The following is a 13512-nucleotide window of genomic DNA, read 5'->3' as shown; positions in this document are numbered from 1 at the left end:
GATACTACATTCCTCCTGGCTAAGCAGAAACAGAAGCAAAGGCAGGAGAAAAGGACAGAGACAGAAAAGACAGAGAAAGAGGCAGATACTACATTTCTCCTGGGGAAGCAGAAAGAGAAGCAGCCGTGAGAGACGGATAGAGACAGAAAAGACAGAGAAAAAGGCAGACACTACATTCCTACTGGGGAAGCAGAAAGAGAAGCAGATGTGAGAGAAGCACAGAGACAGATAAGACAGAGACAGAGGCAGATACTACATTCCTCCTGGCTAAGCAGAAAGAGAAGCAGAGGCGAGAAAATTACAGAGACAGAAAAGACAGAGACTGAGGCAGAGACTACATTCCTCCTGGGGAAGAAGAAAGAGAAGCAGACGTGAGAGAAGGATAGAGACAGATAAGACAGAGACAGGCAGACACTACATTCCGCCTGGGGAAGCAGAAAGAGAAGCAGATACGACAGAAGGACAGAGACAAAAAAGACAGAGACACAGGCAGATACTACATTCCTCCTGGGGAAGAAGAACAAGAAGCAGACGTGAGAAAAGGATAGAAACAGAAAAGACAGAGACAGAGGCAGATACTACATACCTCCTGGCTAAGCAGAAACAGAAGCAAAGGCAGGAGAAAAGGACAGAGACAGAAAAGACAGAGACTGAGGCAGATACTACATTCCTCCTGGGGAAGCAGAAAGAGAAGCAGACATGAGAGAAGGATACAGACAGAAAAGACAGAGGCAGAGGGCAGACACTTCATTCCTCCAGGGGAAGCAGAAAGAGAAGCAGACGTGAGAGAAGGATAGAGACAGAAAAGACAGAGACAGAGGCAGATGCTACATTCCTCCTGGGGAAGCAGAAAGGGAAGCAGATGCAGAGAAGCACAGAGACAGAAATGACAGACACAGAGGCAGACACTACATTCCTCCTGGGGAAGCAGAAGGAGAAGCAGACGCAAGAGAAGGATAGAGACAGAAAAGACAGAGACAGAGGCAGATCCTACATTCCTCCTGGGGAAGAAGAAAGAGAAGCAGATACGAGAGAAGGACAGAGACAAAAAAGACAGAGACACAGGCAGATATTACATTCCTCCTGGGGAAGAAGAATGAGAAGCAGATGCAAGAGAAGGATAGAGATAGAAAAGACAGAGACAAAGGCAGACACTACATTCCTCCTAGGGAAGCAGAAAGAGAATAAGACGCAAGAAAAGGATAGAGAGAGAAAAGACAGAGACAGGGGCAGATACTACATTCCTCCTGGCTAAGTAGAAAGAAAAGCCGAGGCGATAGAAGGACAGAGACAGAAAAGACAGAGACTGAGGCAGATACTACATTCCTCCTGGGGAAGCAGAAAGAGAAGCAGACATGAGAGATGGATAGAGACAGAAATGACAGAGACAGAGGGCAGACACTACATTCCTCCTGGGGAAGAAGAACGAGAAGCAGACACAAGAGAAGAATAGAGACAGAAAAGGCAGAGACAGAGGCAGACACTACATTCCTCCTAGGGAAGTAGAAAGAGAAGCAGATACGAGAGAAGGAGAGAGACAAAAAAGACAGAGACACAGGCAGATACTACATTCCTCCTGGGGAAGAAGAGCGAGAAGCAGACCCAAGAGAAGGATAGAGACAGAGGCAGACACTACATTCCTCCAACGGAAGCAGAAAGAGAAGAAGACACAAGAGAAGGATAGACACAGAAAGGACAGAGACAGAGGCAGACACTACATTCCTCCTAGGGAAGCAGAAAGAGAAGCAGATACGAGAGAAGGACAGAGACAAAAAAGACAGAGACACAGGCAGATACTACATTCCTCCTGGAGAAGAAGAACGAGAAGCAGACGCAGAAGAAGGATAGAGATAGAAAAGGCAGAGGCAGACACTACATTCCTCCTAGGGAAGCAGAACGATAAAAAGATGCGAGAGAAGGATAGAGACAGAAAAGACAGAGAAAGAGGCAGATACTACATTCCTCCTGGGGAAGCAGAAAGAGCAGCAGATGCGAGAGAAGAATAGAGATAGAAAAGACAGGTACAGAGGCAGACACTACGTTCCTCCTGGGAAGCAGAATGAGAAGCAGATGCAAGAGAAGGATAGAGGCAGAAGAGACAGAGACAGAGACAGATGCTACATTCCTCCTGGGGAAGCAGAAAGAGAAGCAGGCGCGAGAGAAGGATACAGACAGAAAAGACAGAAACAGAGTCAGACACTACATTCCTCCTAGGGAAGCAGAAAGAGAAGCAGATGTGAGAGAAGGATAGAGACAGAAAAGACAGAGACTGAGGCAGAGACTACATTCCTCCTAGGGAAGCAGAAATAAAAGCAGACGTGAGAGAAGGATAGAGACAGATAAAACCGAGACAGAGGCAGACACTACATTCCTCCTGGGGAAGCAGAAAGAGAAGCAGATACGAGAGAAGGACAGAGACAAAAAAGACAGAGACACAGGCAGATACTACATTCCTCCTGGGGAAGAAGAACAAGAAGCAGACGCGAGAAAAGGATAGAGACAGAAAAGACAGAGACAGAGGCAGATACTACATTCCTCCTGGCTAAGCAGAAACAGAAGCAAAAGCAGGAGAAAAGGACAGAGACAGAAAAGACAGAGACAGAGTCAGACACTACATTCCTCCTAGGGAAACAGAAAGAGAAGCAGATGTGAGAGAAGGATAGAGACAGAAGAGACAGAGACAGAGTCAGACACTACATTCCTCCTGGGGAAGCAGAAAGAAAATCAGATGCCAGAGAAGGATGGAGTCAGAAAAGACAGAGACAGACACTACATTCCTCTTGGAGAAGCAGAAAGAGAAGCAAATGCGAGAGAAGGATGGAGACAGAAAAGACAGAGGCAGACACTACATTCCTCTTGGGGAAGCAGAAAGAGAATAAGATGAGAGAGAAGGAAAGAGACAGAAAATACAGAGAAAGAGGCAGATACTACATTTCTCCTGGGGAAGCAGAAAGAGAAGCAGCCGTGAGAGACGGATAGAGACAGAAAAGGCAGAGACAGAGGCAGACACTACATTCGTCCTGAGGAAGCAGGAAGAGTAGCAGACACAAGAGAAGGATAGAGATAAAAAAGACAGAGACAGGGGCAGACACTACATTCCTCCTGGGGAAACAGAAAGAGAAGTAGACGCAGAAGAAGGATAGAGACAGAAAAGACAGAGAAAAAGGCAGACACTACATTCCTACTGGGGAAGCAGAAAGAGAAGCAGATGTGAGAGAAGCACAGAGACAGATAAGACAGAGACAGAGGCAGATACTACATTCCTCCTGGCTAAGCCGAAAGAGAAGCAAAGGCGAGAAAATTACAGAGACAGAAAAGACAGAGACTGAGGCAGAGACTACATTCCTCCTAGGGAAGCAGAAAGAGAAGCAGACATGAGAGAAGGATAGAGACAGATACGACAGAGACAGAGGCAGACACTACATTCCTCCTGGGGAAGCAGAAAGAGAAGCAGATACGAGAGAAGGACAGAGACAAAAAAGACAGAGACACAGGCAGATACTACATTCCTCCTGGGGAAGAAGAACAAGAAGCAGACGCGAGAAAAGGATAGAGACAGAAAAGACAGAGACTGAGGCAGATACTACATTCGTCCTGGGGAAGCAGAAAGAGAAGCAGACGTGAGAGAAGGATAGAGACAGAAATGACAGAGACAGAGGGCAGACACTACATTCCTCCTGGGGAAGAAGAACGAGAAGCAGACGCAAGAGAAGAATACAGACAGAAAAGGCAGAGACAGAGGCAGACACTACATTCCTCCTAGGGAAGCAGAAAGAGAAGCAGATACGAGAGAAGGAGAGAGACAAAAAAGACAGAGACACAGGCAGATACTACATTCCTCCTGGGGAAGAAGAACGAGAAGCAGACCCAAGAGAAGGATAGAGACAGAGGCAGACACTACATTCCTCCAACGGAAGCAGAAAGAGAAGAAGACACAAGAGAAGGATAGACACAGAAAGGACAGAGACAGAGGCAGACACTACATTCCTCCTAGGGAAGCAGAAAGAGAAGCAGATACGAGAGAAGGACAGAGACAAAAAAGACAGAGACACAGGCAGATACTACATTCCTCCTGGAGAATAAGAACGAAAAGCAGACGCAGAAGAAGGATAGAGATAGAAAAGGCAGAGGCAGACACTACATTCCTCCTAGGGAAGCAGAACGATAAAAAGATGCGAGAGAAGGATAGAGACAGAAAAGACAGAGAAAGAGGCAGATACTACATTCCTCCTGGGGAAGCAGAAAGAGCAGCAGATGCGAGAGAAGAATAGAGATAGAAAAGACAGGTACAGAGGCAGACACTACGTTCCTCCTGGGAAGCAGAATGAGAAGCAGATGCAAGAGAAGGATAGAGGCAGAAGAGACAGAGACAGAGACAGATGCTACATTCCTCCTGGGGAAGCAGAAAGAGAAGCAAGCGCGAGAGAAGGATACAGACAGAAAAGACAGAGACAGAGTCAGACACTACATTCCTCCTAGGGAAGCAGAAAGAGAAGCAGATGTGAGAGAAGGATAGAGACAGAAGAGACAGAGACAGAGGGAGACACTACATTCCTCCTAGGGAAGCAGAAAGAGAAGCAGATACGAGAGAAGGACAGAGACAAAAAAGACAGAGACACAGGCAGATACTACATTCCTCCTGGAGAAGAAGAACGAGAAGCAGACGCAGAAGAAGGATAGAGATAGAAAAGGCAGAGGCAGACACTACATTCCTCCTAGGGAAGCAGAACGATAAAAAGATGCGAGAGAAGGATAGAGACAGAAAAGACAGAGAAAGAGGCAGATACTACATTCCTCCTGGGGAAGCAGAAAGAGCAGCAGATGCGAGAGAAGAATAGAGATAGAAAAGACAGGTACAGAGGCAGACACTACGTTCCTCCTGGGAAGCAGAATGAGAAGCAGATGCAAGAGAAGGATAGAGGCAGAAGAGACAGAGACAGAGACAGATGCTACATTCCTCCTGGGGAAGCAGAAAGAGAAGCAGGCGCGAGAGAAGGATACAGACAGAAAAGACAGAAACAGAGTCAGACACTACATTCCTCCTAGGGAAGCAGAAAGAGAAGCAGATGTGAGAGAAGGATAGAGACAGAAAAGACAGAGACTGAGGCAGAGACTACATTCCTCCTAGGGAAGCAGAAATAAAAGCAGACGTGAGAGAAGGATAGAGACAGATAAAACCGAGACAGAGGCAGACACTACATTCCTCCTGGGGAAGCAGAAAGAGAAGCAGATACGAGAGAAGGACAGAGACAAAAAAGACAGAGACACAGGCAGATACTACATTCCTCCTGGGGAAGAAGAACAAGAAGCAGACGCGAGAAAAGGATAGAGACAGAAAAGACAGAGACAGAGGCAGATACTACATTCCTCCTGGCTAAGCAGAAACAGAAGCAAAGGCAGGAGAAAAGGACAGAGACAGAAAAGACAGAGAAAGAGGCAGATACTACATTTCTCCTGGGGAAGCAGAAAGAGAAGCAGCCGTGAGAGACGGATAGAGACAGAAAAGGCAGAGACAGAGGCAGACACTACATTCGTCCTGAGGAAGCAGGAAGAGTAGCAGACACAAGAGAAGGATAGAGATAAAATAGACAGAGACAGGGGCAGACACTATATTCCTCCTGGGGAAACAGAAAGAGAAGTAGACACAGAAGAAGGATAGAGACAGAAAAGACAGAGAAAAAGGCAGACACTACATTCCTACTGGGGAAGCAGAAAGAGAAGCAGATGTGAGAGAAGCACAGAGACAGATAAGACAGAGACAGAGGCAGATACTACATTCCTCCTGGCTAAGCAGAAAGAGAAGCAGAGGCGAGAAAATTACAGAGACAGAAAAGACAGAGACTGAGGCAGAGACTACATTCCTCCTGGGGAAGAAGAAAGAGAGGCAGACGTGAGAGAAGGATAGAGACAGATAAGACAGAGACAGGCAGACACTACATTCCGCCTGGGGAAGCAGAAAGAGAAGCAGATACGACAGAAGGACAGAGACAAAAAAGGCAGAGACACAGGCAGATACTACATTCCTCCTGGGGAAGAAGAACAAGAAGCAGACGTGAGAAAAGGATAGAAACAGAAAAGACAGAGACAGAGGCAGATACTACATACCTCCTGGCTAAGCAGAAACAGAAGCAAAGGCAGGAGAAAAGGACAGAGACAGAAAAGACAGAGATTGAGGCAGATACTACATTCCTCCTGGGGAAGCAGAAAGAGAAGCAGACATGAGAGAAGGATACAGACAGAAAAGACAGAGGCAGAGGGCAGACACTTCATTCCTCCAGGGGAAGCAGAAAGAGAAGCAGACGTGAGAGAAGGATAGAGACAGAAAAGACAGAGACAGAGGCAGATGCTACATTCCTCCTGGGGAAGCAGAAAGGGAAGCAGATGCAGAGAAGCACAGAGACAGAAATGACAGACACAGAGGCAGACACTACATTCCTCCTGGGGAAGCAGAAGGAGAAGCAGACGCAAGAGAAGGATAGAGACAGAAAAGACAGAGACAGAGGCAGATCCTACATTCCTCCTGGGGAAGAAGAAAGAGAAGCAGATACGAGAGAAGGACAGAGACAAAAAAGACAGAGACACAGGCAGATATTACATTCCTCCTGGGGAAGAAGAATGAGAAGCAGATGCAAGAGAAGGATAGAGATAGAAAAGACAGAGACAAAGGCAGACACTACATTCCTCCTAGGGAAGCAGAAAGAGAATAAGACGCAAGAAAAGGATAGAGAGAGAAAAGACAGAGACAGGGGCAGATACTACATTCCTCCTGGCTAAGTAGAAAGAAAAGCCGAGGCGATAGAAGGACAGAGACAGAAAAGACAGAGACTGAGGCAGATACTACATTCCTCCTGGGGAAGCAGAAAGAGAAGCAGACATGAGAGATGGATAGAGACAGAAATGACAGAGACAGAGGGCAGACACTACATTCCTCCTGGGGAAGAAGAACGAGAAGCAGACGCAAGAGAAGAATAGAGACAGAAAAGGCAGAGACAGAGGCAGACACTACATTCCTCCTAGGGAAGCAGAAAGAGAAGCAGATACGAGAGAACGAGAGAGACAAAAAAGACAGAGACACAGGCAGATACTACATTCCTCCTGGGGAAGAAGAACGAGAAGCAGACCCAAGAGAAGGATAGAGACAGAGGCAGACACTACATTCCTCCAACGGAAGCAGAAAGAGAAGAAGACACAAGAGAAGGATAGACACAGAAAGGACAGAGACAGAGGCAGACACTACATTCCTCCTAGGGAAGCAGAAAGAGAAGCAGATACGAGAGAAGGACAGAGACAAAAAAGACAGAGACACAGGCAGATACTACATTCCTCCTGGAGAAGAAGAACGAGAAGCAGACGCAGAAGAAGGATAGAGATAGAAAAGGCAGAGGCAGACACTACATTCCTCCTAGGGAAGCAGAACGATAAAAAGATGCGAGAGAAGGATAGAGACAGAAAAGACAGAGAAAGAGGCAGATACTACATTCCTCCTGGGGAAGCAGAAAGAGCAGCAGATGCGAGAGAAGAATAGAGATAGAAAAGACAGGTACAGAGGCAGACACTACGTTCCTCCTGGGAAGCAGAATGAGAAGCAGATGCAAGAGAAGGATAGAGGCAGAAGAGACAGAGACAGATGCTACATTCCTCCTGGGGAAGCAGAAAGAGAAGCAGGCGTGAGAGAAGGATACAGACAGAAAAGACAGAAACAGAGTCAGACACTACATTCCTCCTAGGGAAGCAGAAAGAGAAGCAGATGTGAGAGAAGGATAGAGACAGAAAAGACAGAGACTGAGGCAGAGACTACATTCCTCCTAGGGAAGCAGAAATAAAAGCAGACGTGAGAGAAGGATAGAGACAGATAAAACCGAGACAGAGGCAGACACTACATTCCTCCTGGGGAAGCAGAAAGAGAAGCAGATACGAGAGAAGGACAGAGACAAAAAAGACAGAGACACAGGCAGATACTACATTCCTCCTGGGGAAGAAGAACAAGAAGCAGACGCGAGAAAAGGATAGAGACAGAAAAGACAGAGACAGAGGCAGATACTACATTCCTCCTGGCTAAGCAGAAACAGAAGCAAAAGCAGGAGAAAAGGACAGAGACAGAAAAGACAGAGACAGAGTCAGACACTACATTCCTCCTAGGGAAACAGAAAGAGAAGCAGATGTGAGAGAAGGATAGAGACAGAAGAGACAGAGACAGAGTCAGACACTACATTCCTCCTGGGGAAGCAGAAAGAAAATCAGATGCCAGAGAAGGATGGAGTCAGAAAAGACAGAGACAGACACTACATTCCTCTTGGAGAAGCAGAAAGAGAAGCAAATGCGAGAGAAGGATGGAGACAGAAAAGACAGAGGCAGACACTACATTCCTCTTGGGGAAGCAGAAAGAGAATAAGATGAGAGAGAAGGAAAGAGACAGAAAATACAGAGAAAGAGGCAGATACTACATTTCTCCTGGGGAAGCAGAAAGAGAAGCAGCCGTGAGAGACGGATAGAGACAGAAAAGGCAGAGACAGAGGCAGACACTACATTCGTCCTGAGGAAGCAGGAAGAGTAGCAGACACAAGAGAAGGATAGAGATAAAAAAGACAGAGACAGGGGCAGACACTACATTCCTCCTGGGGAAACAGAAAGAGAAGTAGACGCAGAAGAAGGATAGAGACAGAAAAGACAGAGAAAAAGGCAGACACTACATTCCTACTGGGGAAGCAGAAAGAGAAGCAGATGTGAGAGAAGCACAGAGACAGATAAGACAGAGACAGAGGCAGATACTACATTCCTCCTGGCTAAGCCGAAAGAGAAGCAAAGGCGAGAAAATTACAGAGACAGAAAAGACAGAGACTGAGGCAGAGACTACATTCCTCCTAGGGAAGCAGAAAGAGAAGCAGACATGAGAGAAGGATAGAGACAGATACGACAGAGACAGAGGCAGACACTACATTCCTCCTGGGGAAGCAGAAAGAGAAGCAGATACGAGAGAAGGACAGAGACAAAAAAGACAGAGACACAGGCAGATACTACATTCCTCCTGGGGAAGAAGAACAAGAAGCAGACGCGAGAAAAGCATAGAGACAGAAAAGACAGAGACTGAGGCAGATACTACATTCGTCCTGGGGAAGCAGAAAGAGAAGCAGACGTGAGAGAAGGATAGAGACAGAAATGACAGAGACAGAGGGCAGACACTACATTCCTCCTGGGGAAGAAGAACGAGAAGCAGACGCAAGAGAAGAATACAGACAGAAAAGGCAGAGACAGAGGCAGACACTACATTCCTCCTAGGGAAGCAGAAAGAGAAGCAGATACGAGAGAAGGAGAGAGACAAAAAAGACAGAGACACAGGCAGATACTACATTCCTCCTGGGGAAGAAGAACGAGAAGCAGACCCAAGAGAAGGATAGAGACAGAGGCAGACACTACATTCCTCCAACGGAAGCAGAAAGAGAAGAAGACACAAGAGAAGGATAGACACAGAAAGGACAGAGACAGAGGCAGACACTACATTCCTCCTAGGGAAGCAGAAAGAGAAGCAGATACGAGAGAAGGACAGAGACAAAAAAGACAGAGACACAGGCAGATACTACATTCCTCCTGGAGAATAAGAACGAAAAGCAGACGCAGAAGAAGGATAGAGATAGAAAAGGCAGAGGCAGACACTACATTCCTCCTAGGGAAGCAGAACGATAAAAAGATGCGAGAGAAGGATAGAGACAGAAAAGACAGAGAAAGAGGCAGATACTACATTCCTCCTGGGGAAGCAGAAAGAGCTGCAGATGCGAGAGAAGAATAGAGATAGAAAAGACAGGTACAGAGGCAGACACTACGTTCCTCCTGGGAAGCAGAATGAGAAGCAGATGCAAGAGAAGGATAGAGGCAGAAGAGACAGAGACAGAGACAGATGCTACATTCCTCCTGGGGAAGCAGAAAGAGAAGCAAGCGCGAGAGAAGGATACAGACAGAAAAGACAGAGACAGAGTCAGACACTACATTCCTCCTAGGGAAGCAGAAAGAGAAGCAGATGTGAGAGAAGGATAGAGACAGAAGAGACAGAGACAGAGGCAGACACTACATTCCTCCTGGGGAAGCAGAAAGAAAATCAGATGCCATAGAAGGATGGAGTCAGAAAAGACAGAGACAGACACTACATTCCTCTTGGAGAAGCAGAAAGAGAAGCAAATGCCAGAGAAGGATGGAGACAGAAAAGACAGAGGCAGACACTACATTCCTCTTGGGGAAGCAGAAAGAGAATAAGATGAGAGAGAAGGAAAGAGACAGAAAATACAGAGAAAGAGGCAGATACTACATTTCTCCTGGGGAAGCAGAAAGAGAAGCAGCCGTGAGAGACGGATAGAGACAGAAAAGGCAGAGACAGAGGCAGACACTACATTCGTCCTGAGGAAGCAGGAAGAGTAGCAGACACAAGAGAAGGATAGAGATAAAAAAGACAGAGACAGGGGCAGACACTACATTCCTCCTGGGGAAACAGAAAGAGAAGTAGACGCAGAAGAAGGATAGAGACAGAAAAGACAGAGAAAAAGGCAGACACTACATTCCTACTGGGGAAGCAGAAAGAGAAGCAGATGTGAGAGAAGCACAGAGACAGATAAGACAGAGACAGAGGCAGATACTACATTCCTCCTGGCTAAGCCGAAAGAGAAGCAAAGGCGAGAAAATTACAGAGACAGAAAAGACAGAGACTGAGGCAGAGACTTCATTCCTCCTAGGGAAGCAGAAAGAGAAGCAGACATGAGAGAAGGATAGAGACAGATAAGACAGAGACAGAGGCAGACACTACATTCCTCCTGGGGAAGCAGAAAGAGAAGCAGATACGAGAGAAGGATAGAGACAAAAAAGACAGAGACACAGGCAGATACTACATTCCTCCTGGGGAAGAAGAACAAGAAGCAGACGCGAGAAAAGGATAGAGACAGAAAAGACAGAGACAGAGGCAGATACTACATTCCTCCTGGCTAAGCAGAAACAGAAGCAAAGGCAGGAGAAAAGGACAGAGACAGAAAAGACAGAGACTGAGGCAGATACTACATTCCTCCTGGGGAAGCAGAAAGAGAAGCAGACGTGAGAGAAGGATAGAGACAGAAATGACAGAGACAGAGGGCAGACACTACATTCCTCCTGGGGAAGAAGAACGAGAAGCAGACGCAAGAGAAGAATACAGACAGAAAATGCAGAGACAGAGGCAGACACTACATTCCTCCTAGGGAAGCAGAAAGAGAAGCAGATACGAGAGAAGGAGAGAGACAAAAAAGACAGAGACACAGGCAGATACTACATTCCTCCTGGGGAAGAAGAACGAGAAGCAGACCCAAGAGAAGGATAGAGACAGAGGCAGACACTACATTCCTCCAACGGAAGCAGAAAGAGAAGAAGACACAAGAGAAGGATAGACACAGAAAGGACAGAGACAGAGGCAGACACTACATTCCTCCTAGGGAAGCATTAAGAGAAGCAGATACGAGAGAAGGACAGAGACAAAAAAGACAGAGACACAGGCAGATACTACATTCCTCCTGGAGAAGAAGAACGAGAAGCAGACGCAGAAGAAGGATATAGATAGAAAAGGCAGAGGCAGACACTACATTCCTCCTAGGGAAGCAGAACGATAAAAAGATGCGAGAGAAGGATAGAGACAGAAAAATCAGAGAAAGGGGCAGATACTACATTCCTCCTGGGGAAGCAGAAAGAGCAGCAGATGCGAGAGAAGAATAGAGATAGAAAAGACAGGTACAGAGGCAGACACTACGTTCCTCCTGGGAAACAGAATGAGAAGCAGATGCAAGAGAAGGATAGAGGCAGAAGAGACAGAGACAGAGACAGATGCTACATTCCTCCTGGGAAGCAGAAAGAGAAGCAGGCACGAGAGAAGGATACAGACAGAAAAGACAGAGACAGAGTCAGACACTACATTCCTCCTAGGGAAGCAGAAAGAGAAGCAGATGTGAGAGAAGGATAGAGACAGAAGAGACAGAGACAGAGGCAGACACTACATTCCTCCTGGGGAAGCAGAAAGAAAATCAGATGCCAGAGAAGGATGGAGTCAGAAAAGACAGAGACAGACACTACATTCCTCCTGGAGAAGCAGAAAGAGAAGCAAATGCGAGAGAAGGATGTAGACAGAAAAGACAGAGGCAGACACTACATTCCTCTTGGGGAAGCAGAAAGAGAATAAGATGAGAGAGAAGGAAAGAGACAGAAAATTCAGAGAAAGAGGCAGATACTACATTTCTCCTGGAAAAACAGAAAGAGAAGCAGCCGTGAGAGACGGATAGAGACAGAAAAGGCAGAGACAGAGGCAGATACTACATTCCTCCTGGCTAAGCCGAAAGAGAAGCAGAGGCGAGAAAATTACAGAGACAGAAAAGACAGAGACTGAGGCAGAGACTACATTCGTCCTGAGGAAGCAGGAAGAGTAGCAGACACAAGAGAAGGATAGAGATAAAAAAAGACAGAGACAGGGGCAGACACTACATTCCTCCTGGGGAAACAGAAAGAGAAGTAGACGCAGAAGAAGGATAGAGACAGAAAAGACAGAGAAAAAGGCAGACACTACATTCCTACTGGGGAAGCAGAAAGAGAAGCAGATGTGAGAGAAGCACAGAGACAGATAAGACAGAGACAGAGGCAGATACTACATTCCTCCTGGCTAAGCCGAAAGAGAAGCAGAGGCGAGAAAATTACAGAGACAGAAAAGACAGAGACTGAGGCAGAGACTACATTCCTCCTAGGGAAGCAGAAAGAAAAGCAGACGTGAGAGAAGGATAGAGACAGATAAAACAGAGACAGAGGCAGACACTACATTCCTCCTGGGGAAGCAGAAAGAGAAGCAGATACGAGAGAAGGACAGAGACAAAAAAGACAGAGACACAGGCAGATACTACATTCCTCCTGGGGAAGAAGAACAAGAAGCAGACGCGAGAAAAGGATAGAGACAGAAAAGACAGAGACAGAGGCAGATACTACATTCCTCCTGGCTAAGCAGAAACAGAAGCAAAGGCAGGAGAAAAGGACAGAGACAGAAAAGACAGAGACTGAGGCAGATACTACATTCCTCCTGGGGAAGCAGAAAGAGAAGCAGACGTGAGAGAAGGATAGAGACAGAAATGACAGAGACAGAGGGCAGACACTACATTCCTCCTGGGGAAGAAGAACGAGAAGCAGACGCAAGAGAAGAATAGAGACAGAAAAGGCAGAGACAGAGGCAGACACTACATTCCTCCTAGGGAAGCAGAAAGAGAAGCAGATACGAGAGAAGGAGAGAGACAAAAAAGACAGAGACACAGGCAGATACTACATTCCTCCTGGGGAAGAAGAACGAGAAGCAGACCCAAGAGAAGGATAGAGACAGAGGCAGACACTACATTCCTCCAACGGAAGCAGAAAGAGAAGAAGACACAAGAGAAGGATAGACACAGAAAGGACAGAGACAGAGGCAGACACTACATTCCTCCTAGGGAAGCAGAAAGAGAAGCAGATACGAGAGAAGGACAGAGACAAAAAAGA

The sequence above is a fragment of the Ambystoma mexicanum genome, chromosome 4p, assembly GCF_040938575.1.
Source record: "Ambystoma mexicanum isolate Mex_15411 chromosome 4p, UKY_AmexF1_1, whole genome shotgun sequence".
Taxonomy (NCBI): domain Eukaryota; kingdom Metazoa; phylum Chordata; class Amphibia; order Caudata; family Ambystomatidae; genus Ambystoma; species Ambystoma mexicanum.
Note: the sequence above shows the minus strand (reverse complement) of the source record.